We start from the raw sequence: 27418 nt of genomic DNA on the forward strand, positions 1-27418 counted from the left end.
TATAATTCCCTTGCTTTTTAATTAAATAAAAAGTAAAGGAATAGCCTATACTTAATAAACTATTGCAATGGAGCCATTATGTTTTGAAGTTCACATGGCACTGAAATAAATGGCATGAAGGAGGTTAAAAATTCTCACCTTTGCTGCTGCTAATGTTTGGTTGGAGACAATCTATCATTTGTATACATGATAGCTGAATCTTCACTACGGAAAAAGATAAAGGGTTTTTTTTCTCCACTTCCTGTGTTTTCATTTGCATCTGTGCATTTTATATCCACTTTGCTCAGGTGCAGATGACTGCATGACGTGAACAGACAGACGACAATCAGGCCCCAACCCGATTTTGTTTTAAGGAAATGTCCAATTTTTCAGGTTATTCTAAAATGCAAGTAAAATTGCGGAGAACCAAAGATCTTGGGATTCACTTCTTTATTTCCGATGCCAATTATTTTTGCCTGTTCTTGATGGTAAGGCTGGGGCAGGGGCTGGGAGAATTTTGATCTGTGTCCCAGGGAAATATTTACATTCTCCATCATGCAGACTGTCTTAGTAGCAGCCCATGTGCTTGTTAGGCAGGACGGGGGAAATGTAGAGTCATGCCACAGAGGAGATGAGGATATAGTAAGCTCTGCTAAAAATCATTTGACTGCTCATAACTCTCATTTTTAAATATGTTTTCTGTAAACCAAGCAAAGGCACTAGTCCTCACTGAAGAGTAAGAGCCAGATTCTGCCAGTCTAATTCTCACAAGAAGTCCCTCTGAAGTCAATGGGCCTTCTCATGTCATTAAGTTGTTTTTGCTGTAGCTCTGTTTATAAAAATGTGTGGTTAGTATTCACTAGGAAAACCATGAGAGGATTTACCCCGGACTTCAACAGGTGCAGGATCAGGCCCTAGCTTATTTGGGGCCCAGCTCTGCCACCCTTACTCACCCTAAGTAGTACCTTACTTCACACCAAGCCTCACTGGAGCAGATTCTGCCAGCCTTATGCAGCTTGACTAATATCTTATTCCACAAATGTTCCACTGATTTCAACGAGACTATTTGCAGAGTAAGGTACTAGTCAATGTGAGTAAAGGCAACAGAATCTGAGCCATAGTAACCAACAGGAGCATTTGCAGAGTAAAGCACGATTTGTTGTGAGAACCAGTCTCAGAACTGAGCCTTTGGGCTAGACTCTGCCACTCTTATTTGTGTTTAATATCTCACTCTTTTGGCTTCTCCAGTGGCTTCAATGGGGAGTAAGGTACTACCCACTTGAGGGGTAAGGTACTAATGGAACGTGAGCAAGGATATTGGAACCTAGCTCTTATTTACTAGGCATAGCAAGAATGATTTGGAAAAACATTCCTGCTGGGGTGTGTTTACTTAATTTTTCCTGAGAACGGAACAAAATAAATACACAATTTACTTTCTTCACAGCAGTTTTAAGGTCACATATGAAATTTTAAGAACATTGTTCGACTTGGTAACTGTACTTTTCCTATTCCATACAGTCCCACTTCTGCAAATGAATAAGGATTACTCAAGTGAGTAGCGGTGCAGAATAGGTTCCTTAAAATAGTAATAAATTAGGACAGTCTCAGTAGGAACCCAAAGCATAAAGCTACTTGCTGAGAAACTCAGGATTATATACTTTGTTACCTCTGCACAGTAATAGCCCCAAGAAAATTCTGCATTTCTTACAATCGTCAAGAATATTTCTTCTTGTGTATAGGTATGATCTTAGCATTGTTAGAATTCATATGTAACCAAATTTGTGGCTTGGCTATTTGTTTTACAAAACAGCAATGGACATAGCCTGTGAAACCAGCAGGCTATTTTTGCATGTTATTTAATTTCCTTCTTTAAATAAAAAATTGCATCTATTAAGATTATTTTGAATCTAAAAAGGCTGCCCATATTAAAGAAGTTACTTCCTTAAATAAACAACCTGCTGTTTCTGTGGTGTTAAGAAAATATCCTGTCTTTATAGACAGTGCCTATTTGGCTACAAATCAGCCAGCCTTATTTACATATTTGAAATCCAGATGCAGAGGAAATACTAGGTTTGGTTTGGAATATACAAAGGGCCTATTTTTCACATGTTAACATTCAGAATATTTAATATAAAATAGCATTGGGGAGGGGGGAAAGGGCTTTGCTGAAAAGGCTTATAACAGGGGTACTCAATGCTAATAAAAACTTTTCACCAACAAGGTTATTTTAAAAAATAGTTTTTTAATATGCTTTTAATGACCTCTACTCCTCATACCTACCTCCTTGCTTCCAAAATTGTTTGTACTGTCCCCAATAACACTCAGTGGAAAGCTGTCATTCCTGGCTAAATCCTTACTTAGGTTGGATGCTATGCCTCCGTTAGACAGGGTCAGAAGGTCACAATCGATTTTGGAGACCACCTGGAGAGTCCAGGCCGTGAACTGACTCAAAAAATTTATATCAGAGCTGGAATGGCCCACCTCCCAGGGCTAGGCCTGGCCTACCACTCCAACTGCAGGATGGGGCCTGCCAGGCCCGGCTCAGAAAGAGGCCAGAGTTGTTGACCCTGTGAGCTGACCTCTTCAAACTTCAGGAGAATTTTTCTGGCAGTTACCACGGTGACTGGGCGCTCCAAGCTTATCCTTCTTACTGAAAAAAAATTAAGAAGAAAAAAAAATGTTAAAACCTACCTTGTAGAGATGTCTATCAAGAATCAAATACATAAACGTTTTAATTGTTTGCTTCTTACTTGGACGACTCTAGCATTAATTATTACAGTCAAACTCATCAAGAAGGCAGTTAAGCTAAATAAAGTTTTAATGTGCATAAAAAAGTAATGTTCAATATATCAAATGAGCAGCAGTTCCAAAGCCAGTATGCCATAAATGATACCCCAAGGGTTTAGTGTGGAAGTGTAACATTTGTTTTCCTTTTTATATCTGTCTTCAACCTACCAATATTTCTTATTGATATCAGAATCAACTGAGAAAAAGATCAGCATAGGAATCTAGTCTCTTTGGCTGCTATTCCCTTTGAAAACCAATTGTTTGATTAAAACATTATTGACTATTAAACAATGCATTGTTTTAGTCTCTTAAGCAGAAAACATGCGATCCATTTCATCTATAATGAAATATTACTTAGGAAGTGCTAAGAGAAGTTGTCAGACAGTGTTTATGTTATTTATTTAACATGTCTTTCACACGAACCATTTCTCAATTAAAAATTTACCAGGTAAGCAAAATGTCTTCTTGTTGGGGGGGAATGCTTTAAATGTGATATATTGAAGGGTCAGAGAAGACACTAAGCAAACAACAAACTAAGGGTGTTCTTTATTTATAAAACAGTGAGCAAGAAAAATATTGACATTTCTTCATTTTCTGAGCAATATCCCATTATACATGAAGCTTATATGTAGATATGTGTCTCAGACGTCAACACCAGACACAGAATCTAACTGAAGGGAGAAAAGAATGGTAAACTATGGTATATCTGCAATAAAATCCTACTTTAGGGCTTCTGGTGGCAAACTGTCAATCAAAATTCCTACTCCTCATTTCTGGTTTAATGATTGCAGATTTAATGTTTTGTCTGGCACCTGGTTTTGAAGTATCTTTTTTGTTGTTGTTTGAAGAAAGTAAAATATTAATATTCAAATTGCTGCTCTACGGCTGTTATGCACTTATTTAACTGTCCCCTTCCACCTCTGAGGGCAATAAAGCACTGGGTGTAACTGAAGAGGTTTCTTCAACATCAGGATATCTTTGGACCCTACAAGTGAAAAAAAAAAAAAAAGGGAAGGCGATTGGGTTTGAAAAGTAAGAGAGAGTTATATAACAAACTGGAATGTCTTTTGTCCCAATTTCATTTTTCATCTCCACTGGGGGAAAAAACAGACAGATGTGTAGTAACCTACATTTTTAAAAAAAAAGTGAATACAAGAAATTTAAAGGACTATTTTAACCAAATCCTCTTTCTTCCCTTCATAACCTGATTCAGCTGCTTTAAAATACTCACATGCCTAAAACACCATAATTTTTTAAAAAATTGTAATAGTTTCAGGTAATTTAAAATTAATAATTAAAACAACACCTCAAGATTCCTTTCCAGGGATATGTTATAGAAATGATCAATCTTTGATTAACTGATTTTTTTATTGTAGATGTGTAGGGTGGTTTTATTTTAGTTTTTGTTTTTCTGTGCCTGCTACAATGTAACAATCAACTGATTGATTAATTGACTAGCAAGAAGAAGGAACAGCGCTACAGGGCCGTTGGGTTTTTGTTTTTTAATCTTTTCTCTCTTCTTTTTGCATTCTGCTGAATAGCACTGTACATGTAAACATGTGGCTTTCAATTAGGTAGCATGATTTATGAAGTCATGCTCAGGGCTAGCCAGGTTGGTGACTCAGAGGAGACTATGATGCCAACTCATTCCCTGGTGATAAACACTGACTATCCTTCCCACAGCCAGGCACCCCTGGCAGCCTTATTAAAAGACCTTGTGGTTGGCAGAGCATTGAGTACTAGCGCAGGAAATGAGGTCCTCTCCGGTTTAGTACAGAGATGACTGAAGTTCCAGAAGGCTGTAAGCAAAGCCAGAGTCTCCTGAGTCACCAACTTTAAACTATAGGGGACTCTACAGTTCTCAGTTTGAGCTGGGCCAAGAATCCTGCTTTCCTTGCCGCCCAGAATCTCTCATTGATTTAACTGAACCCTTTGCAGACTGCAGGAATTAATCAAGAGAATAAGGGAGACGTGTTATTTGGAGGGTGGAAGGTCATGGAATTTCTATCTCCCACATTCCTCCCACCGAACTCCCTCCAAAATCTCTGCTCCCTGACTTAATGCTCAGTGGCTTTGCAGCCAGGGAATGGATGTCTCCCCCTAGCCCCTATAGAATTTCCTGTACTTTGCATTATGTTTTGCTAACTATATTACAACAAGCCATTTATCTTGGTCCATAGCTTGGGGACCTTTTGTATGGCCTCCCTTCTTCCAGGAATTTCACATATAAATCACAGGAAATAAGGAAATCTTTAAGACCAAGTGGGCAGCATTTTTTATTGTAGGTCATTCAGAAACCAAGACATATGAACCTGCAATTGTGGGACCCATTTTTTTTTGGTAAAAGGCCCCCAAACAAGCAAATAACCCCCTGGGAAAAAGCTAAAATCTCAGGGTGCATGAGCCAGTCAGCATTCTGATGGTGCGTGTGACATTTTTCCATCTAAATTCCCTCCATGCTATTGAAACAATAATATTTAGACCATGTGGGGCTCCGATTATTGCTCTAATAAATTGTTTTTATTGGTTCATTGTGGCAAATAAGCCCCCGATTGATTTGTCTCCTAATCAGCATGGAGAATGCACTCCGCTGTAATTAAATCCTGTGTAACAGGGCACTCTGTGTTCGCTTGGCTCTTCGCTTGCGGTGGTATGAACTACAGTACATCAAACGGTATACTGTACGCGATAGGCACCGTGCCAGCCCCGGGGGCGATTATGCTCGCTTGCCTTTAGTGTAGTTACAAATTAGTACAGCTTTACGATGTATGTAACAGCGTGCATCGCAAGGGAGCAATAGGGAGGTTACTGGAGAAGGGAAATGGCCAAAGATAAGGCCTTGTCTCTCTCTCTAATTTCCATAAAGGTTTGGCCGCTTTAGTTTCTTAAAATAGCTCTGTGAGCATCTCGTACTGCATCCCTCTCTCCCTTTCTAGATCACCCGGGGAGAACTTCAAGGGTCCAAGAAGTTTCCTCTCGTTCCATAATCAACTTTTTAGCTGCCAGACAAGCTCAATTCTCGCTCTTGCTGGGCTCTGGATGGTGCTAGAAGCTGGTACAGAAAAAAGGTGAGTGGACGGAGGGTTGCAAAAGACCCTCAGGAAGAGAACCAACTTCGAGATTCAGTTATCCTGTTCTCTGACAACGGGTCTGCACACGAGTTACAGGGGGTTATTTGGTAGCGTCACCTGAGGATTCCTCCAGTCGCCATTTGTTTGCTGGTCTTTTCCAACACACTTCTTCCCTATTTGATTCCCTCCTCGGGACTTCTTTCCACCTCGACACCCAAGTGGTTTATTTTTTACCTTCTTAAGCATAGAGAGTAGGTGCAATCTCGCAGTAATATAAAATATTAATCCGGGAAGAGAAATGAGATTTGTTTGAAGGGCTGATCTTAAATCAAATCTTTAAAATCCCCTGATTTTGCTTTCACGTTACTATTTTGATCCAGCCTTTTAATGCAACCTATTGGATGTAACCGATTCGGAAAGTTCAAAGAACATTGACGGGAAGTTTGTTGTCCGACTGGAAACATCCTCTTCGATTTCTAGGCCTTCAAAATAGTTTGGAACTTCTGTAGACTCTCACCCACCCCCATCCTTGCACACATCCACTGAACACACACACACACACACACACACACTTTGTACCCCTATAGAACTAGCTAATGCATCCAAACAGCAGCAGCACACTGGATTCCCCTCGGAATAACAGGCTTCATGCTTAGAGATAAAAGTAGATGCGAATAAGCTGTAAGTGAAATTAACCAAAGCCAAATCATCTCCGGGGCGCGGCGGGGGGACCCCATCCACCCGGCCCAAGTAGTGTCCAAGCGATCGGGAGCTCTCCCCTATTGATTGGAATGGTCACTGCTTTAGGGTGATTGAGGACAGATTAATGCTTCTATGCATTAATGCTCTTTTCTTTCTGGCTTCCCTAGCTCTGACTACAGGGAAGCAGGCCAGCGGATAATTACTCCTCAGTGCAACCCTCAGAGCTGGCCTAATCCGAAAGCTCAAGTGCCCGTAAGTAAAACTTCAGGAAAAGTTATTGAAACTGACAAATACAGGGTGACAAATAATCAATAAAAGCCCAGTTCGACATCCTTTATTGTTTTCAGGCACTAACAGCAAGTAATGAAACCTCTGCGAGGCCTGGGGGGCGGCGGGAGCCAGGGGCTGGGAGCTTGTCTTTTCTGCTGGACAGTCCCCAGTTAAAGAACCCGCAGCATATGCAGGCCGGTCACTCACTTATTATCAGTCTTAATAAATGACCGAATCATATGGGCTTCCCCCATCTTTGTATCTGGGTCCCGCAGCTTCAATTTAATTTAACTGGAATCACTTTAATTCTTGTACCTGGCGACCATCCACATTAACAAATATTTAATATTCTACGTCTACATTCTAGCTACCGCGATATATATAATCATATAGATAGTTGCTTTATAAGTGTATAGGACACACAGACAGTTATTTTCTGTGTATATATATAATTCACACACACACACTCTGTATTGAGAGAGACAGAGAGAGTTGTTTGCCCTGGAAGTTTTACAGAGCTATAGCAACCTAACACATTATATTCCTAATTAAAATTTCAGTCCTTAATCTCCCTAGATTTTCAATGTTGTAGTTTCTTAAGGTTTATAAAAGGACAGTGTGAAAGCGGAACTGGTTCTGTCGCCTTCTCTCTCTCTCTGTCTCCATGAATTAAGTTCTGATCTATCAGTTTAAAGACTGTACATAAAGTTGGTTCACTTTCAGTGAGGGATTTATTTTTTGTTAAACTGGAGGCTTCTCGTGTCTTTGAGCTTTTGAGCTGTGTAAATGAACTGCAGTGTCACATAATCGATAGGGAAAACTCAGCTGTCACAGATCCTAAAGCAGCCTCTTGCCACAGCAATAACATGATTTGGCATTTCAAAGTTTGGGAACGTGCTGTCTGGGCGTCTAGGGGTCGGTGAAGAATATCTAAACAGAGAGATGGAGGCTGTCTACCGGTGCAAACGAATAACGAGGAGCTGGAATGACCAGAAATGCCAGTTTCCCATTACTCCCCCCTAACCTCCCCCACACACACTCTCGCACACACATTCATCACTATGCCTTATCAAGCTTTTCCTGCCCAGCGTGCTTGCTGCCATTATTTCACCAGTAAACACTTTTCCGGCAGCTTCCAAACTTTTTGATCCAAATCAAAATCAGGTGCAGTCCTGGGCATCGGAATTGAAACAGCGATTACACCCCAAACAACCCCAAAGCCCTGTAAGAATGTACTGTATAGCAGCGCCTTTTGCCCATCTTCAGCCTACGCCACACAAACCCAGACCACTGAGTTAAAAAGAAAAATCATGAGTGACAAGAAACAACAAATCTCTCGGGGGTCAGTAATACAATGTGGGTGACACTTGGTTAAATCGCGGACTCTCTCCGAATCCTTCAGGAGTTTGAACACGATGAAAATCCAAACCTCTTTTCAAAGCCAACTTTGGCTGACTTTCTATAGGACTGCTGCCCTGCAGCATATTCCCATATAACGCGCAACCTTCTGCGCCCTTGTCATCACAGAGTTGTTAGTGTGATTAGTAGGGAGAACATGTTAATTCGACCATGCATATCAGTGTATTTTAATATGACAGACAGATAATCGTGACGTGCTAGATTACAGAGCAACTGGAGAATATTTCAGAACCGGTGAAAGGTTACTCTCGGAAATAATGATCTGGTTAGCCTGCGGCAAGAGATCCCTGTAATTCAGAGTTAACGCTCAATGTTCACCGGCCATGTCTCCTTGTATCTCAGTGCTGAACAGCACAAATGTTTGAAGATAAATTTATGAAAGAAGCAGACCTTTGCAGGCAAAGATTTTCCCACTGAAGATGAGATTTTTAATTGGCTGTTGGTTGAAGAATGGAAGTGTAGGAATTGAACGGTCTATACTGTTGGCTAACAGTTGTTCATAGTTCACTGCCTATGCACACACCAACACTTCTCTCTGTATATACACACATATACATACAGAGATGTACCCAGGAAAGTAACTCACACAGTGTGCTCAGCTATAAAGGGTTTGAACTTCATATTAGGAAGCTCTCTCAGAGGAGCGATAAACTTCTCTTTGGTCAGGCCACAGTATTTGATCGTATCTTTATTTTATGTTTGTCCCCACCACAATGGAGCCCGTAGGCTGAATCAAGAAATAGGATTCAGATCGTTTGATCTGACACGAGGAAACTTGCGTTTGTAATATTATAACACCCTAGAGGGAAAAAATCAGAGCCCTGTTGCTGAGACAAGGAGTGTGTTTAAGTACCACTATGTTTCAATCCCCATTTGGATATAATTTAAGTCTCCTCTGGCTTACAGTAATACACTCTCCAACCCTCAAGCTGTCCAAAAAGGGGATTTAATGAGGCCGAGTTTATACACTTATATAATTTAGAGGATTGGCTGTAGCAGCAAAATGACAATTGGTACATGTGTAGTGCAAAAGAGGTGAAATCCCATCCAGGGACCAAGTTGCTCATTTCTGAAGGAGCTGTCATTTCCAGCAGGGGGGACACAATGAGAGGGCCAGGAGTGATGGAGCTCTGATCTCCATCAAGGAGAGAGAACCACCTGATTAAAATAGGCCTCTTGTTCTCTCGTTACTCGATCGTCGTGTGAACTTATCTTATTTACAATTATAGGCAATGAGTGAGGTCCCCAGATTGCAATACACCTATAGCTTTGGTTTACCCCTCTTTGTTATCCAGATCATCTCTTGGACGGAATTCTGGACAACGCACAATAAAGGAGCAAAACAAATGCTCCCAGGGACCCATCTATCTGTCTATACGGAGACATATAGACACATGCCAAGATTCATACAGACGCGCATGTATAGTTATATCACTGGAAATGGAACAAGCCAATGCTTATATGAAATAACTGCACAGCTGCTCCAACCAATTTGAATTACTATTGTATGCGCTGGATCAAAAATAACCAACCCCCAGAAAGCATCAGATTATTTGTTTTTATGAAATACCATATATATATTTTTTAAAAATCCTTTCCCGGGTAGATTTGACCATTTTTTTGATAATTTCCTATTTCCGGGTCAGTCTGGATCCGGGGCGTTTGCACAATGAAACCGGACAGGGAGACACATCTATCCTGAGATGTACTGTACTTGGGTTCTCCGCTTTACTGTGAAATGGCACAGTGTGTTTGCCGGATTATTATCGCACCACCGCTTGTGAATTTGTCTCTTATGTCTAGTGTCTGTCATTACACAAAGCGTTTTGAAGAGCTAATTTCAAAAGACAGAAAGTATACACTTACTATAAAAGTCATTACATTAGCATGACAAGCATAAAGTTCCTACGTTATAATTTGGTTATAGATCTGAAATCTTTACTGCAAGGATGAAGACTACAGCGAAGCACGAATACAAAGTTAGGACGATGATCTGCCCTGTACAATATGGGAGGATTTAGGAAGACTGGGGGAAAAGGTCCTTGTTTCATCAGCCTGGTGGTTGGTAATTCACTGAGTGGTAAGAAATTATCTTTGTTTTTCCACCCCACCCCATCGCGAGGATCCGATCAGGAAGTCTTACAGGGAGGTCTTCTACACAACAGGTGTCTGTGCATGTGACCAAAAATTATCGATGTCTTTCATGGTCAAGAATATCTAATCTTGAGTAATGTATATATAGCACCAGCCACGTGATAGTTAACTCGCCGAGGTAGGAAGCAAACGCTAAAATGCAAAGAGTGTCTTAAAAGCTGTCGTTGGCTTTCTGTGCAGATTAGAAACTCTAATAAATCCAACTTTTAAAAATAGCTTCCTCTGCGGGAGAAGAAGTGAAAATCCACTCCTAACTAACAGAGACGTGTCTCCGTATTAGTTTATCACACTAATCTTAGAAAATACACACTGATTTACTGCCCTGGCATGGTATCGAATAGACTCCAACTTTAACATACACCGTAGAATATACAGTACACGGCAGTTTTGGCAACGTTTAGTTCTTAGACTAGCTGTCTCCCTGAAACAGAGCCTCAGTGGTAGTGCCTTGATTCAATCAGCAGGTTTAAAAATCTGTTTTCAGCTTTCATTCTGCATCAGGATCAGTACGGGAACTGATTTGTTTGGTGTTCAGGAAGCGCACTACAGTTTGTGGATGCTTTCCATTGACCTTCTCTTCTTTAACCGTTTTAATGATCATCACTGACCTGTTGGTCATACCTATAGTAGCAAGGTTCCTTTTGCAGGTACCTCACCGTTGGTTTCTTTTCCCCCTGCATGTGCCTGCTATTTAACACTTGCTACCTTTGCCATCAGAGTCCCAGAGTGATCCCCATGGGTAGATCTGAAAGAAAGACCCTCTGCATTCCAACACTGCCTCCTTACCAAAGTAATAGCAAAGGGACCCATTCAGACACATGGACCACACTGAAGCATTAATTAGGCTGATGAAATCCATAGAAATGTATGGATTCAGCATAATCGAGTTTCTTCTGCGGACGATAGTTAAGGAATACGTGAGCAGCTGGGAGAATAGAAAGTACTGTTAGGGTGAAGTCATGCATGTAATTGAGTATATTTAACATAACCATTTTAATGATCGGTGATTAAAAGTGCATCTACTTAAATTGTATACCTCTGCAATTTGTCCATCTCAACTTTAGAGCGTTCACAAAGAAAAGGTCGTCGTATAAATTTATAAACAAGATCCCTTACTGGCTAAGCATGACTCCAGCAGGACAGATAAACTCTCTGCTTCGGCAAAGGGGGGAGGGGGGGAAGGAGGCCTTTTGCTAGAAAACAGCTACACCAGTGTGATATTAATTAATCACTGTTTTGGCCCCTTTTCTCTCTAATGCAGTCACACTATTAGAAGTGCATAATAAGTGCGTTTTCTTTTCATCCGTAATTATTTATAACAATTAGATCACTCGAAAAATCCTTGGGGTTCTTTCGCGTATTAACAGAGCTGCTTTTCCGTTATTTGACAAGATTTTTAATTTTAAATAGGAGGTTTCCCCGCAAACCATCAAGCAAAGCAATGATATGGAGGAAACTTCTCCTTCGGTTTAACTTGATAGTATCAGAGTTTACCTACTGGCGGGGGTGACAGGTGGGACAGACTTCGGGAAGACAGCGATGATGGGCATGTGTGTGTCTCTTTGCAGGAGCTCCCCCCAGCATGGGAAATTAGCAGTTGAAATCTGCCAGTGGGGACTATGCTCCACAAAGCCCACGCGTTTGGAAGGCTGAGTTTCTCTCGCTTCCCTATTCACTCTGCCCAGGCTGGAGGCAGCGAATAAATAGACTCATTGTGGAGCCTATACACAAACCGACCCAACCCAGCCCACCCCGCTCCCCCGCCCTTTATGCTTAAAAAGCAGACAAATCTGCAGTCGCTCTGCACTAAACTTTCCTCCTCACTGTGCGACGCCTGTTAGAAGGAAGCGCGCGGGCACACACACAAATATACATAGAACAAGGAGGCAGGGTTGACCCCAGGAATCTACTCAAGGAAGCACGTTGTGCCTCCTGAGCGCACCGATTCGTGTCCAGCTCCTTGCCGAAGATAACGGTTTCAAAGTGGCAGGATATATTCAGACTCTTTGCTAAAGGTTGGCTTGCGGGGAGAGAAAAACCTCATTTGAGTTTATGGAGGAAAACGTAAATCAATTCCTAACCCCTCCCCCCAATATAGCTGTAAGGTGAATTCCATCTGGAGACATTCCACCAAACCCAGCCCTCAGTTTCCCCATCAGCACCTTGCACATCAGTGTATGTAACCTATAAATTCGGACGAGACGAGCCGGACCAGGGCATTATTCCGTGCAAGAGAATTTGCAGCCTTGAAAGCATATTTTCCTTCTGGCTACGGTGGCACTTAGACAGTAATGTGGGCCGTGAAACCGGGGAGATTTATATCTTTTGGAAAGTAGGACGAGCCAGATGGTAATAGCGTCATTAACAAACAAACTTGGGATGCGCAAGTGAAGCTTGAAATTGGGAAAGAGATCTGGAGAACAAAGCGGGCTGCTGTTGAGAGAAAAGCCCCTCTTCTGCCGGCCAAAGCGAAGGGCACATTCTGGAGGGGCTGCTGCTACCCAGCGCTAGATAATAAACGAGGGCTTTTTCCTCCCCTGTTGTGACTGAGAAAGGGCAGAGAAAACTTTTGCAATAGGCAAATGTGGCATTTATTTATGTGTAACCCTTTGTCGTCTCAAGTGTCCCAAATGGGCCTTTAATTCAAATCCCCGGGTTGATAGGGAGGGATTGAACCTCCGAGTTTATTTTATAGAAACAAAGCGCCGCTTGTGCCAGCTGAAGTGCGGGAGTTCAGTAATTATTGGAAAGTTGTTAATAGTATTAAGTAAATATGAAAAGAGTCGCTTTTTTCTGAGGGGGGGGGAGTGGAAATACCTGCCGGATTTCTGCGGTTCGCTCTTCATTTTTTTCAGCATTCCTGATATCTGGGGGAGGTCACGAAAGCCAACCACCACAATAAAACACTTGTACATAATGGCAATATACCGTGCACCAAGTATAGACATCGCTTGTATTTATAGACAGTCTATAGCTGTGTTCTATGCCATACATAGTTTATCTAAAGAGCTTTCATTCTGTGTAATACTTCCAATGCCTCGTTTATTCATCCACTCACCCAGCACACCGGACTTCCACTCCCGGCTTATCCTAAGTTTTGCATGAGTAAGGACTTCAATATTTGTGAGTGTCAGTCATACATATCACCCGCAGAGATCCTACCTACACTGACACACGACAGAGTCCATAAGTACTTTATACCCCAGCCTGTACAGCCATCCACAAGGTATATTACACGGGGGGGGGTCTCTGTCTATTGAAATATTAACGTTCTCCCCGAAAACAATATAAATATTAAGAGGTCCTTCGGAACCCTCCCCCCTTAAGTATTAAAGTTTTTTTTTCCCTGAGTAGAGTTGGTGGGTATTAGATGATCAATAGTTTTATAGATGCCTGTTAACAGCTCCTAGTTGACAGACATATGCCCAGCTCTAGATTTTTTTTTAATGTACTGGAGATCTTTAAAAGCCCCGAGGACTTACCCTTAAGGCATTATTCAAAGAAAAAAAAAGCTGAGACTGGCGGTTCGTCACAGGCAATTGTAAAGGGTTTCAAAGGGCCGATCAAACGAGTTGGAGAGTAATCTACATTAAAGTCCGGATGGCAGTGTTACAACATGCACCTGCAGGGTATTTGCTATCCATGCCCCTTACAGAGCTACAAATCACCATTAGAGAAAGCTGCTTAAGCTTCCTCCTCGCTTCTAGAAAGACTTACTCGGGCTACTTCACTTTGATATTTATACATCTTGGTATTGATAAGTAGGTTAAAAAAAATCCCCCTCCCCCTCGAAGTATTCCTAGGCACTCGCAGGCATCCTGCAGAACTCTTGTAAATATGGGTATTTACTGCAGGACTTAAACCTCTGCTGTCCAGGCACATATGCGTATGACACTAACATTGTAGCAAATCGGGTCCCTATCTGCTTGGCAGAAGCTTCTGGCTCGCTTTGGCTGGTGTGTGGCGTTGTTGTCTTTCCACTTGATTTGCTTTACACTGAGCTGCACCTTGACTCTGGAGAAACTGGGGAAGGGAAGAGATGGTAAAGGATAAAAGACAAATCACACTGAACAAACTGTGTGTGAGAGAGAGAGAGAAAAGTGCGTGGAAAATAATGGCTATAGGAACAATACAAACGACAAGAGCTTGCTAGATGCCAAGAGACGCACATTTATTCGCACTTTAATGCAACAGAACCTATCAGTAGATCGGCTCTCTGCTCCCCGCACTCGGGCACCCGGTGTAACCGAGGAGACAAGGCAGCGGAGGACGTATCGGAACGTTAAATGTCCGGCCGGATTTTCTCACAGTTGCGGGAGGTGCAAATATGGAAATTAGCTCATTATGGAGAGGGAGTGGCAGCCAGGAGTCCCCCTCCGCTACCCCCCAGCCCTGGATCATCGAAGTATGAAATAAACAAACTAAAGCCACAGAGCACCCACTGCAGCCAAAAAAAAAATAGATTTTAGATTTCAATGAGTATTTAGTCTTGTTTGTGTCTTGGTAAATGATCATTAGTTTTAGCAGTGCTGGGCTATTAACCATTTGCGTGCTAGCAGGGACCTCATGGCTGTTCACAAGTTATCTGGAGAGCAAAGGGGACTCAGCCAGTACACATTACAAAACAAAAAAACAGAGCAAACCGCACGTGGCTCCGCAAGTCTATTTTTAATTTTAAACTCTGCATTCAGCTCCCATTTTCTAGCCCTGAACCAAAATTAGCAGCGTTTCCCCCCCAGTTTCTGTCAACTGAGGAAAGCAGAGCGGCGAAACAAAAACAAACAACAAGCAGGGAAGGTGATTAACACGTTAGCAAAAAAAAGCAGACAACATTCAAAGTGCATCGTGAATCGAGTTAAATGAGCGTTAGAACGCACAGTGCAGCTGAACTTTGGTTCTAGGGACTCCGAGTGCTGCTAGCTTGGCTTGTTTGCTGTCTTTTTGATACTTTAAACGGAGTGGATTTTGGTGAGGAACTCCGGTGGCAAGCGTGAGGCACTCTAGTTAACTGTGACGATTTATTTGAAACGTATCCAGCACGCCGATTGGTGTGGCTGGCTTGGTTTTGCTTACAAGCCAGTAGTTTGTTGGAAAAACAAAACGCGATGGTACCAAAGACTGTTTGGGGACCCTTCCTGCAATGTGCAGGTGACAGCTCCCCTAGGTTGGTCGAGTGAGTGGTAAACATGTGGTACTGAAATTTAAAGAAAGTGTCCTTCCTGTCTTGATACATAAGAGGATTTCGCTGCAGTTATTCTGATCGCTTGTTATGTCAAAATTTGCAAACAAAAGGAGGCAAAATATTCTGGACTCTGTATCTTTGCTCCCTCTCCTTCCACCCTGGGATGTGGTGCATGCAAAGAAGAATGCTATACATCACCCTTAATCTCCTGCTGACTAAACTCAATAGCGCATCAAAGCTCGCATTGTTTAAAGCTTGGGGTGAACGAACAGGACTAGGCAGAGGATTGCCAGCTCCTGTTGGGGGAAAGTTTTCCAAATAAACTATTTTCGGTGGAATTACATTTCAAGGGGGGGGCGATCTGTCACCCCCGACGAGCTGTTCCCAAGCAGGTAGTTGTGCCAAGCACAAAGAAACACATACAGAAAAGCGTTGGATATGCGGTTTAACAACATTAACCTACAGCAAGTGGAGGGGAGCATGAGGTCGGCCTGGGAAGAGAAGCCATCCTCATGCCACTACTAGATGGTGCTGTGTGTCTCTCCACGCAGCGCACAAGGACCACCCCCTTTTTCCATCTACTTGTCCTGGAAAGAGAATTGGGACCCATCTTGTTCCATGCAGGACTCAACCGAATTAGGGGGTTTGCTTTATACTTGCAGTGACCACTTTAAGGGTGGGAACCAAGTTTCCTGGTTTATATGCATTGTCTTCGGGTGACTGGGTTATTGATTTAGGCATTTTAATATCGCCTCTTTGAGGAGCCTGTAACTTTTGCACAAACTAAGCGAGGGTAAGAAAAATCAAACATTCGCCCTCGGCCAGTCATCAGAACCGTAACAGGTCACATAAATGAACACAGCGCCGGCCTCTCTACCGCAGCTGGAGACAGAACAGGCATCCTGACATTTACAAAATAGTGTCGTGCGGAACTTGCAAACTCTCCAAACAGTTACAAAACAAATCTTCCCAGAGGCTGGGGCGCACGTTTCCTTATTGACAAACAAGGTGATATTAAACAAAAAGCAAACACAATCAAAAACCCACCCAAGGCTGGCAGGACAGAAAACACCGATAACTGAGGCAGAATTAGAGCGTCTTGAGCCAGGCACGGATTTGGTGCGCAGGCTTGTGCTTCCCTGTTAAATCTGCCATATAAAGTGCTGTATAGCAACCAAGGGAAAGGGGTGTATTTACTTCTGGAAGATTTAGGTTGTTGCTAGGATGTGAGAACAAAAAATCCTCAATCAGTCTGGGGGGGAGCTGGGGGAAGAGAGGGGGGTTATAAGGTTTGTCACAGGGAAAAGTGCAGACATCTGCTGGAACTTCCATATCTAAGCTGTTCATTTACAGGAGCCAACTTCTGAAATCTCCACAATTAGATCTGCATTGTTCTTTCTCAACAACACTGCCTAGAAAGAAAAGGTCTTCTCTGTCGGGGCCAATCCAACGAAGCGTTTGACGTTATTAAATAATAAAGCGATTGTGATTTACATTGTTGTTCAGAAAAAGGACCAATTATCCACTGTTATGTTGCCATAAAGATCATATTAACTCGAATTAGTAATCAAACAATCCGCTAGCGTTAAAAGTATAGGGGCGACAAGGCGAGTGTTCCTGTTGCATCCTCACTTTTACTTGTAAAACCAGCAGCAAAAATACACTTGAAAGATGTGCAGAAGCTTCAGACTAAAAATAACAAAAAAAAGCCAAAGAGGGACCAACGTGTGTGATTAATGGTCTCCTGTGTTGATGGTTTCCAATTAATTCAAAGGCACCCAAATCTCATATTGATTTCCAGTTTACAACTGTTTTATGAATTAATTCATCCTCCTAAGTAATATCAAAGAGACATATTCTACCATGGTTTGTGTGCAGTCTGGCTCTATGGGTTTTTTTAAGACCTGCAATGACTTTAAAAGACCTTTGTTTTCAAACCAACCATGAGCCCAAATACAACCAAAATGTAAATCCAGACGCATCCTTGCACTCGAGTAAATTTACTCTTCCATAATCAAATAATTATTTTTTATTAAGGCCGTTATTAGGTTTATAACTCGTTCCCCACTTAAATTTGTGCAACCAACCAAGGTAATCTAAATAGGTTTGACTTCCCCCATGGGCACAGAATGTAAGCATTAATAAGAAGGATTAATTATGGGTGTGTATCAATAGGACACAACGGCTATCAAGCAGCACTAGGGGGAAAGAAAGTGGAAAACTATAGACGGGAAGCCTGGATCCTGAAGCAGCAGTAGTTTGCACGTCCTTGTCGCAGATTATATTTGACATCAGACGCAGAAAATAATCCGCAAAAGTAATGGCGCCCTGACGCAAATCGACCATTTTTTTTAAACAGCCACGGTTGGGTAAAGTTGATGGTCTAAAGAGTTTCAACTTGTTGGCGGTAAATAAAGCATACATTAGCGGGTGCTTCGGGGAGCAGTCGGAGACCACACACAAAAAATCCACCCTGCGATACGATCAGTAATCTGTTTTTAAAAATATCGGTACTACCTTTCCTTTTACATGCACCCAAGAGCTATTCCCCTGTGATAAGAATGACAAGATTTGACCCCTGAAAACAAATAAGTCACTTATTAGAATCTGATCTTCCCCCTCCCCCAATGCAATTTATTGCAAACACATTTTGTTATCAGTTTGGGGGTGGAGGGGAGAGAGGGAGGGAGGCAGAAGAAAAAACTGGCTTACTTAGAACTCAGTGATATCTGGTTAGCTGTCAAATCCCCTGTTTAACAGTATTCAGCCAAAGAATGGCTTTGCAAAGTGCTCCAGAAGCTGATGCTATTTGTTACCACGATTTACCAAAAAAAAAAATTTTTTTTTACAGTGACATGGTTTTTTATAAGCAAACACAGAGCAATTTGCCTCAGCGCAATGCATCAGCAAGTATATCCAAAAGCGTCTAATCTACTTCTTGCGGGAGCAGCGCAAAAGAAATCAGCAAACACGAACGAGGAAACGGAGTTCCCAGGGACGCTATGAAAATACCTTCTCATTGACTTCCCTCCGATCGGAGGGCTAATATTATATGTAATAGGAGAGGGAACAAAAGCGATCCGAACCGCTTGCTGCAGAGTTAGCTCTTATTCGTTGCATTATTCGGAGTAGTATTTGAGTAACCAAATGTAACCATCTAGCTTCTTACAAGCAGATTGTCAAGAGGGAAACAAGCCAGGAAAAACCAGCCCGTGCCGGGCTAGTATGAGGGGAAACTTTTTTTATCCTTGCACAAAGATAATTTATTAAGACAAAATAGGAGACAGGTTATCTCTAAACGGGATTAATAGGAGTTCCTGGATAGGATTAGACCATCTCATCCATTAAGAACGGTGTCTCATCCCCCCTCCCCCCTCTTTTTATTATTATTAAAAATAAATATTTCCCTATTAACAGCACTTGGAAACGGCGTTTTCTTAATCGAGTGTGATGCAACTGATGCTCTGTCTTGCAATAAAAGGGGACCCATTTTCAACCTGTGATTAAAACATATCTGCCTGCCTAGAGAGCCCAGCAGATTCAAATGTTGGTCCGGAGTCACCAATGTTCATTACAAGGAAACCTAACTAGCGCTACTGTATAGCCACTTTGTGAACTCAGGGCTGTGGAAAGGGTTGGGGGGGGGGGGGGAGTATGAAAGTGTGAGCTGATGCCATGCTGGCTGGCAGTGTGTGGTCTATTGTAGGGAATGTGCTTTTTCCACTGAACAGAGAGCCCCCCCCTTCCTCCCCCCAGCACTACTGCACCTGCACTGGATCAGGGAGCTGCTGCCATTCACCACATCAACATAGAAGACATCTCTGACAGCACTCAATTCATTACATTTCTTCCTGCTTTTCAAACCAACGCACACACGCACACACACACAAAATGAGTATTGCCAATCAGGAACAGGGGGGGAAAAATCTTACCATACTTTATATTTGGGATTTCATTCCTCAGAAAACTCACTTCTCAGCTAGTTACAACTTTTTAAGGTAAAGGAATCACCCGACTAAGCATTAGGCACAACTGCGCCACTTTTCTCCTCTCTCCCCGAATGCACAGATTACAACTCAAGGACGTAAAGTAAAATAAAACTTTGGGTCAGAGGACTCTCAGGCAGCAGAAAGTGAATCGAGAAAGCAGGTGATTTATAGTCCGCCCAAGGGAAAGAGCTGCAGATTTATTCATAATTCGTGAAGCAAAGCAGCCTGATTTGAGAGGGGAGGAAAACCCACCCAACCAGATGAAAGTGTTCCTAAACATTTCAAACAATTTTGTCACAGTGCAGAATGTTCCCATCTATTCCTTTGGCTTCCCCCACCCCCCCGTACAAGATTTAAAAATGACTGAGAACTATTTAATACCTGAACCGTCAATAAAAGTGTAAAGAAGCAGGGGGAGATAACATTTAATCTGTCCAGTAAAAAGTTATGCAAGGAAAAAACTCTCATGCAGAGACTTAAATTGGGGTGTGTGATTTTTATTTCTTAAAAATCCATTTCCCAAGTGCATTTGGAAGAAAGAAAGAAAAACCCTCTGGATTTTAGCTTCGAGTATTTAACTGTACTGAATCTGGGCGTCAACTCAATGCAGTGACTCCAGCGATTAAAAACCGTGATAATTCTGATTATTTCAACCCAATTTGAAATAAAATCAGAAATACTGATTTGAAAGAGCTCTGATATCACAGCTTCACCAACCTTTTGTATACTGATTTTCAATTTTTTTTAAATCCCAAAACACGTTTTATTTTAAACTGAAAGGGACATTTTTCTCCCAACACATTTTTAATCTATCGCTGGCAAATGCAAAGAGCCACGTGTATTTTTCCACGGTTTTGAAGTATCATATGCCCTAGCTGAAATTCTTAATAAAAAAAATAAGTTAAAAGGAGCTCTGGCCTACCTTATCGGTATGAGAAAATCCGATTGTCTTGTTTCAGATTTAATATGTCTATATTATAAATAATTAAGATCCTGTCATTTCAAAAGTCCCTCAACTGAATATTTATTGGTTTCTTCTGAACATTGAAATCAAGTAAGATGTGTGCCTTTTGATTTACTTTTAATTTGACCGGAGAGTCAGACCTAAATTTGTCTATGCTCCTGTATTTATATAGACCTTCCAGAAGCCTAAACTCGAACTCCGAGAAGGCAAGATTGCTTTTTAAGCTAAAACTAATAATTTCATAACTGAATCCCATTCAATCTGGCGCCGGTGACGTCACGGGGGTATTAGCATACTAGGAGAGGATGAAGCCAGTGTGGCTGCAGTTGATAAGGCCCCTCCTGAGGAATTCGCTGCTTGTTTTAATACATTAATTATTTCTCTGTCTTCCGCAAGTTTTGCAATTTGTAAGAGCTTAAAGGAACCATCATTTCAAGAAATGCCAAAAGGACACGTTTTAGAGCTTCTTACGTGGCAAAATGCGCCCAGAGCAGCAGCCCTGGAGCTGGTGATAGCCCAGGGAAGAGGCTATTTCTTGCTGTACTGTTTGTCTAGCATACAGCACAGAGGTTTGTTATGCACGTGTTATATCAGGCCTAAGTTTACATAGCATAGAATCGATGTGGGGTTTGAAAGCGTTACCAGGTCTATTTCAAACTAACACGCTCAGGGAACTGACCCTACAAATCCTTACTCACCCGAGTAGGATTTAGTCCCCCGGCCAGCCCTTCTGGGCCTCATGGGACTCTTCGCCTAAGAAAGAGCCACTCACGTGAGTAAGGGTTTTCAGGATCGGGCCCATACGCTGGAGGATCTCGTGTGCTTGTCTCTCCCCCTCCAAACAACCCTATCAGACTTCCATCTCCCACACGTGTTAAGATGTCGTTTGCTCTCCAATGCCGAGCGGGACGCCATTAATCAAGAATTTATGCAAAGGCGCCCACATTATGTCAGCAGAATTAATGAAGTGAAGCTTAAGAAACCGATAAATGTTCGGCCAATCTGATCAGAGAGTCGGTGAGAACGTGTGTGGTGGCTCTTTTCAATACTCACCAGACGGAAATAGACCAGAGGCAGGGGAAAGCCCTGACTGCCAATCCCTGTTGTTACCTGCGATTTTGAAAAGCACCATTCAGGATCTCTGTGGATCTGCTGCCTTGGGATGGGGTGGGGAGGGGTCACCTTCCCTGCTTAAAGGGAATGGGGAAAACTTCAGCGGGTGTTGTACGCGGCTGGGGAGGAGGTCGCGCACCCGGTGGTTAACGCGACTCGAATGTATGTGTCATAACGTTGGGAAAAGACTTCGCACTTAGTTCAGCAGAATGTAAATCCAAGGATGCTCCGGGCCAGCTCCCAGGCGGTTGCCAGCAGGCACCTGGTGCAGGCATGTGGATCTCGGTGCGCAGGGTTTGCCAGGACCCGCTCTGAGTATCGGGCACTTGCTCTGGGCTTTGCCTGGAGTCACTAACCAGCGGCCCTGCCTAGGCCACTGACGTCAGCTGCAACTGGTCCTACCGACTCTGCAGCTAAACTCACCCCAGCTCCCAGCTGCAGCTTTTGAATAATCCCCCCCTCCTCGCTGGGAATTACAGACCTACGCGCCCGAATCTGTACGACAGAGAAAACACACAAACATACGGGTTGAGATCTCTCTCTCTCACACACTCTCTCTCTCTCTCTCTCACACACACACACACGTTATGCATATACATCATATACTCACACATGAGCATGGGTAGGTGGAAAATGCCATTCGTCAGTATTTAGTTATTAATAAACGCTCCAGTAAAGATTCACCCCCTAAAATAGGTGGATTAGGAGTTTTCAAACAATCGCTTTACAAATCGAAAAGAAACATAAATCACTCCAAGTCTAAAATGCTGCCCTCGCTTCTACTTGATTTCATTCGAGGCGAGAAACATGAAGGCTCGAAAGAACTGTAAGAACTCTTCCAACTGCGAGTGGTCCTGAAACGCAATATCTCGCGATTGTTTTTCCATTCGCACTTCATGCACTGCAAGATAACTCACTAATATAAAATCCTAACCGGGTCACTTTAGATATAGCTTACTCGAACGATGATCCCCAAAACGATTATCACACCTTAAACCTCTCTTCGTTTTAAACACGGACATAAAAAGGCCCTAACGATGCAGATTTAAATGTACCGGGAAGGAAAAAAAAATCTGTAGAATATAAGAACGCTTCCCACATAAAATAAATTTGGAAACTGATTACTCTATAGATGTCTCTAAATTGTAATGATTTTTTTAGCGTGCTGTCTCTCCCCACTACACACACACAAACGCAAGGTATGTTGAAACACGCTACAAATCTGCGGTATATTCGGAAAGCACACAGCTAAAATTCACTCTGAAAGGTTTTTGCAACGTCTACCCCTTCTACTTGAAGTGTGCAGCACCTGCAAGCGAAAATAATCATCTGGTCTTGTGAATTTAGAGGGAGAGACTGCTACACATGAAATATACAAGGTGAAATTAACCAGGAATAATCTTCAGGTACAAACCGAACGGTGCGCGACGGATATCAAAAGGAAAGGGGTTAGCTTCTTCCGTGGCATTTTGACTCGCTGTACCACAGAGAAATATGCAATTTCTAGCATTTCATTTTTTTTAAAGGCTGAAAACAACAACTCACTTCCGTGCTGTACCTCCTTGTCAAGTGGACTTGGTTCCTCAAAAGCAAAATATGACCAACTCTTGAAATTCCCCGGGCATCATCAGAAAAGCTGGTTTTAATTACCAAAACTAAAATAGCTGTGGTGCTAACGAGCAGGCGATCAACCCGCAATCAAACTTCAATCTCTGAGCAGTTAGCTATAAACTGTCAGCAATTGAAAAATAAACCCGGTGCACACAAAGGCTCTGTTTAATTTTCGTGTTGTAATGGCTCTAAATGAGGACCCCATCACTATGCAGTTAAGCGGTATTGCATGTCCCCCTGAGGCGTTGATCAGTTCTTTTTAATGTGAGAAAACTGGCAGCTCGAAACCCGTCAATGGAGCTCCCACAACAAAAGTCCTGAAAAGCTGAATGAATTGGGTTTGTAATTACTGCTTCCCGCTCCCCCCTTGCAGCTTATCTCATCCATTCAACATATATTATTGTCACCTAATCTCGCTCTCAACATTTTTTTAGTATCTTCTTCGGCGGACATGTTTGTGGCAGAAATTAAAGCAAATGCAATTTTAAAAAAAAGTCTCTCACAGCAACAAAAATGTGGAAACGAATGTCAGGCAAGGCTGGGTCAGCTTTAAAAAAAATCACAGGACTAGGATTTCCTGCAGTCTAAATTGCAGCATTTTGAATACATCATTGCAAATCTCCTCTGCTGCTCAGCATGCTCTAGATTTTAATATTTGAGTTAGATCAGGAGTGAAATAAATGAAGTGTATCTAATCACACCTATCACCATGGGCCTCTTTCTTTCATAATCTATAGTGTTTAAATGGCTGAGCTATCTACATCCTATTCTAAAGATAGCTATACAGATCTCTTCTTGCATGTTAGACATAAAGAGATATTAATGTTGTGATGCGGTACATTGTGATGATCATACGCAGCCCTTGTTCTCTGACAAGAGCAATGGGCACCTTAAAGAAAAATATGTTTTCTGTCAAGAAATGTCATGGAAAAAGACAGCCGTTTTCCCACTTGGCGGACCTTCCCTATTTGTGTATTTAAATCGCAAGGCCTTGCTGATGGGGAAGATTTTCCCGAGGGTTCCTACTGTAAGAATTTGTCGGTTGTAGAAATAAGTACAGCTATTACAACCAAATCTACTAACAGTCTAAATAATTAATTGAACCATTGCTCTTTGACCCTTAGAAAGTCCAGTAGGGACCCGTTTGTAGTAATAATACCCCCGAATGAGCCCTTGTCAAATATTCATTTAGTGGTTAATGTGAGCCATTTCCCCCGGGGACAGTCTGTAATACCAGCTTCCCAGCCTTGGCAAGAAACCCTGTTAATCTACTTCTCCGGTTCAGCAAAATATTTTAGCACCCCTTCCTTAAAATGTTGTAAAAAGAGAAAAAAATCACCGGGGAAATTATAATCTTAACCTTGGGTTCATTTCTGTTCTGTATCAGGTTAGTGAAACATTACAATAACACTCTTTGACAGAGCACCAAGTGTGCTTTAAAGAGCACATACAAATTCAGAGGTGAGTGAATACACTGAGAAACTGAGTATCAAAATATGACTGGTAATCAAAGTAAAAAAAAAAAACCTGGTACTACTACTGCATATTTCAGCTAGAATAAATGATAGCCTAGGGTAATATTTTAGTAGAAACAAATCATGTGAGTGTTTAATGTGTTGAACTGGAAATTAGCAATGGTCAATGCCATTCTTCTAAGTAGTAATTTAAAAATAAACTCATTTAGCTTTACATACAAAACGGGTTTTTTTGGTATACACTTATCTATCTGTATATATCCAGAATCATTCAAAGAGAGATCAGACTTTTTTAAAAAAAATCTTTACATCATATACCAAAATATAAGTTTAATCAATTTGTCAATATATAAAAGGTTGCTGAATTCACTTAGCATTCCCATGTGGCTCAGTGTCTTTTGTTTACTTGCATTACCTCGCCTTCTGTGTGTATTTAAAAAAAAGCACAACATTTCAAACTACCCCCCTCGAATATTTCTGTTCGCACTTCAGAAAGTGCCCATATTGTATTGTTGTTAATTGGCTAAGATTCACAGTGCGTTTTTAAATGAATTGCGATATCGATTGGGTTTTTATTCAAAGTTCTCTTTTATTCAGACGTGTAAGCGAAAGCGGGAAAATGTACTTGTTACCACGTGAATAATCCCTAGATGCATTACAAATGTTGGGCAACTCTGGTAAATTCTTTTAGTCTTTGCATTGAGAAAGAAGAAGGGGTGGGGGGGAGTCTTGTAATCTGGAATAATAGCTGTCCTACCAAGTACAGCATGGTGCAAGAAATATAAGAAAAGGGGGCAAAGAGATCTAAAATCCATAAATAGTGATCAAAACTCCACATCGTCTAGGCTGCAATTGTAGTTTTCATTTGGGCAGGCAGGGAAAAAGTGTGGAGGCCAGAATAATTGAAGATCGCTCACTACCACATCAAACCCAGTCACCCCGGTAACCCCCTTTCCTGAGCTGAAGTGAAATCCAGCAACCAACACTCAAATGCGATACAGATAGATTTAAAAACACCTGACACACAGAGACACAGATAGAATTATAGCTCGTTCAGTCCTCTGTCTGCTTAGGTAAGACATACAACTCTTTCCTCGCAAGGCATAACACGTTCTTAGGGGGGGGAAATGCATCTACTGATGCATCACTGTAGTTTAAAGAATTCAAATTTATTGGCTTTATTTTTATTTTAATCTTTCTTATTCCCGAGGTAGACTTGTGCGTAGCTAAGGGACACATCTCCAGTGTTAATAGTTAATATTAAACGCTTGGGCTTTAAAAAACAACAACAACGGACTTAAGTTTTCACGTATGTGCTGCCCTGAATAACATGCTCAGTGCTCTACAGCTCAACTTTACTGCACTTTGCACACGTGAAGTTATCACCCTATTTTGCTCTACAGATAGATGACCCCCCACTACTGGGGCCAGAGATCTGGATAGCTCAGAAGCATAATCATTGTCATCTGCAATTGCGAATAGAACGGTACAAAGTAAAAATCTACCTCCGAGAGATGGCTGTGCTCTTCTTTTATTTGGCTGGCGCGAACGCTTCTCTTTGGGGTTTGTTATCATCTGCAGAGATTGTCCGAATTTGGGCTACACCGCGCTGGCAAGTTAAGAACTAGGATTCAAGAAACAGCTGTGATATAGCGTGAAAGTCTTTGGCGTCTGAGTTTGTTTTTTAATCTTTCCTCCCGCCCCACACACACATCACACACCCATTCTACCCTGGAAAAACAGAGTGGAAAGTTGATGAAGCCACAAGAAAAGATTTAAAAAAAACCCTTGTCAGTGCAACCTTCACAAATTCTAGTTGCAGTTTTCTTGCTATTGTATTATCATCCTCAGGCAATGAAAGTAAAGTACTCTCCCCCTATATATACTGTATTCCCAAAAGAAAAATGCACGGGTTATAAAATAAATCAAAAGAGCAACGACTCCTTGTTGCCTTTTCAGTCCCCCTAATTATGCTCCTACTTTCCATTTAACTTTAAATCTATCACAAGACTCCTGTTCGGACCACAGCCCTTTGATGGCAACAAGTGGTCTGAACCAGCAAAGTGCCCAAACGTTCTTTTACCCCTTCTTAAAGGGGTGGCATTTACACATTGTAAGTTGCAACTTCACATGTTTTAAATCCAAAAGGCGCAGTTCAGTTGGTCAGACCTAGTTATGTAATGAAAGCTATTTCGTTTTACAAATAAAGGTCTATATTTCCATTTATCTATATTGCTAGATTATTTATAATACTAAGTTGACCACAGTGACATCTTAAACTGCACGGATCCTTAAAAAAAACACCATTTTGCATTACAAAAATAAATCCAAGACTCAAACGTAACTTCAGTGTCCATATGTTGAAAATTTATTTATCTCAAACTGTGCATAATGGAATAAAAACTTAAGTTGAATATGTACCTGTTATAAGGATGGTATTAGTTCAAATATATACATGGACTGTCGGCAGACTGATTTCAAATAATACAGAGCCGAATCTTTAAAATACAACTACGGAAAATGAGAAAAAAAGAACTTAAAATATCATCACAATAAATTTACAGAAATATTACAAACCATAAGAAAATATTTCAAAACACAGTAATTTCAGGGTTTTTTGTTTTTGTGTTTTTGTTTTTTAAAATCTGAACAGGATGAAGTTTGGAAACAAAAAAGCTATTATAAATTAGCAAATGGTGTGT

General features: G+C 41.6%; 1 long non-coding RNA gene across 1 annotated transcript in view; it reads left to right on the forward strand.

The window, feature by feature from the left end:
• LOC120372537 overlaps positions 1-6835 on the forward strand; it is a 30679-nt gene extending 23844 nt beyond the window's left edge. Inside the window, exons 2-3 of the long non-coding RNA XR_005585031.1 lie at positions 5703-5834; positions 6707-6835. This is a non-coding gene — a long non-coding RNA (uncharacterized LOC120372537). The remainder of the gene's footprint in view (positions 1-5702; positions 5835-6706) is intronic.
• Positions 6836-27418: the final 20583 nt, after the last annotated feature.

Source organism: Mauremys reevesii, linkage group 9, assembly GCF_016161935.1.
Source record: "Mauremys reevesii isolate NIE-2019 linkage group 9, ASM1616193v1, whole genome shotgun sequence".
Lineage (NCBI taxonomy): Eukaryota > Metazoa > Chordata > Testudines > Geoemydidae > Mauremys > Mauremys reevesii.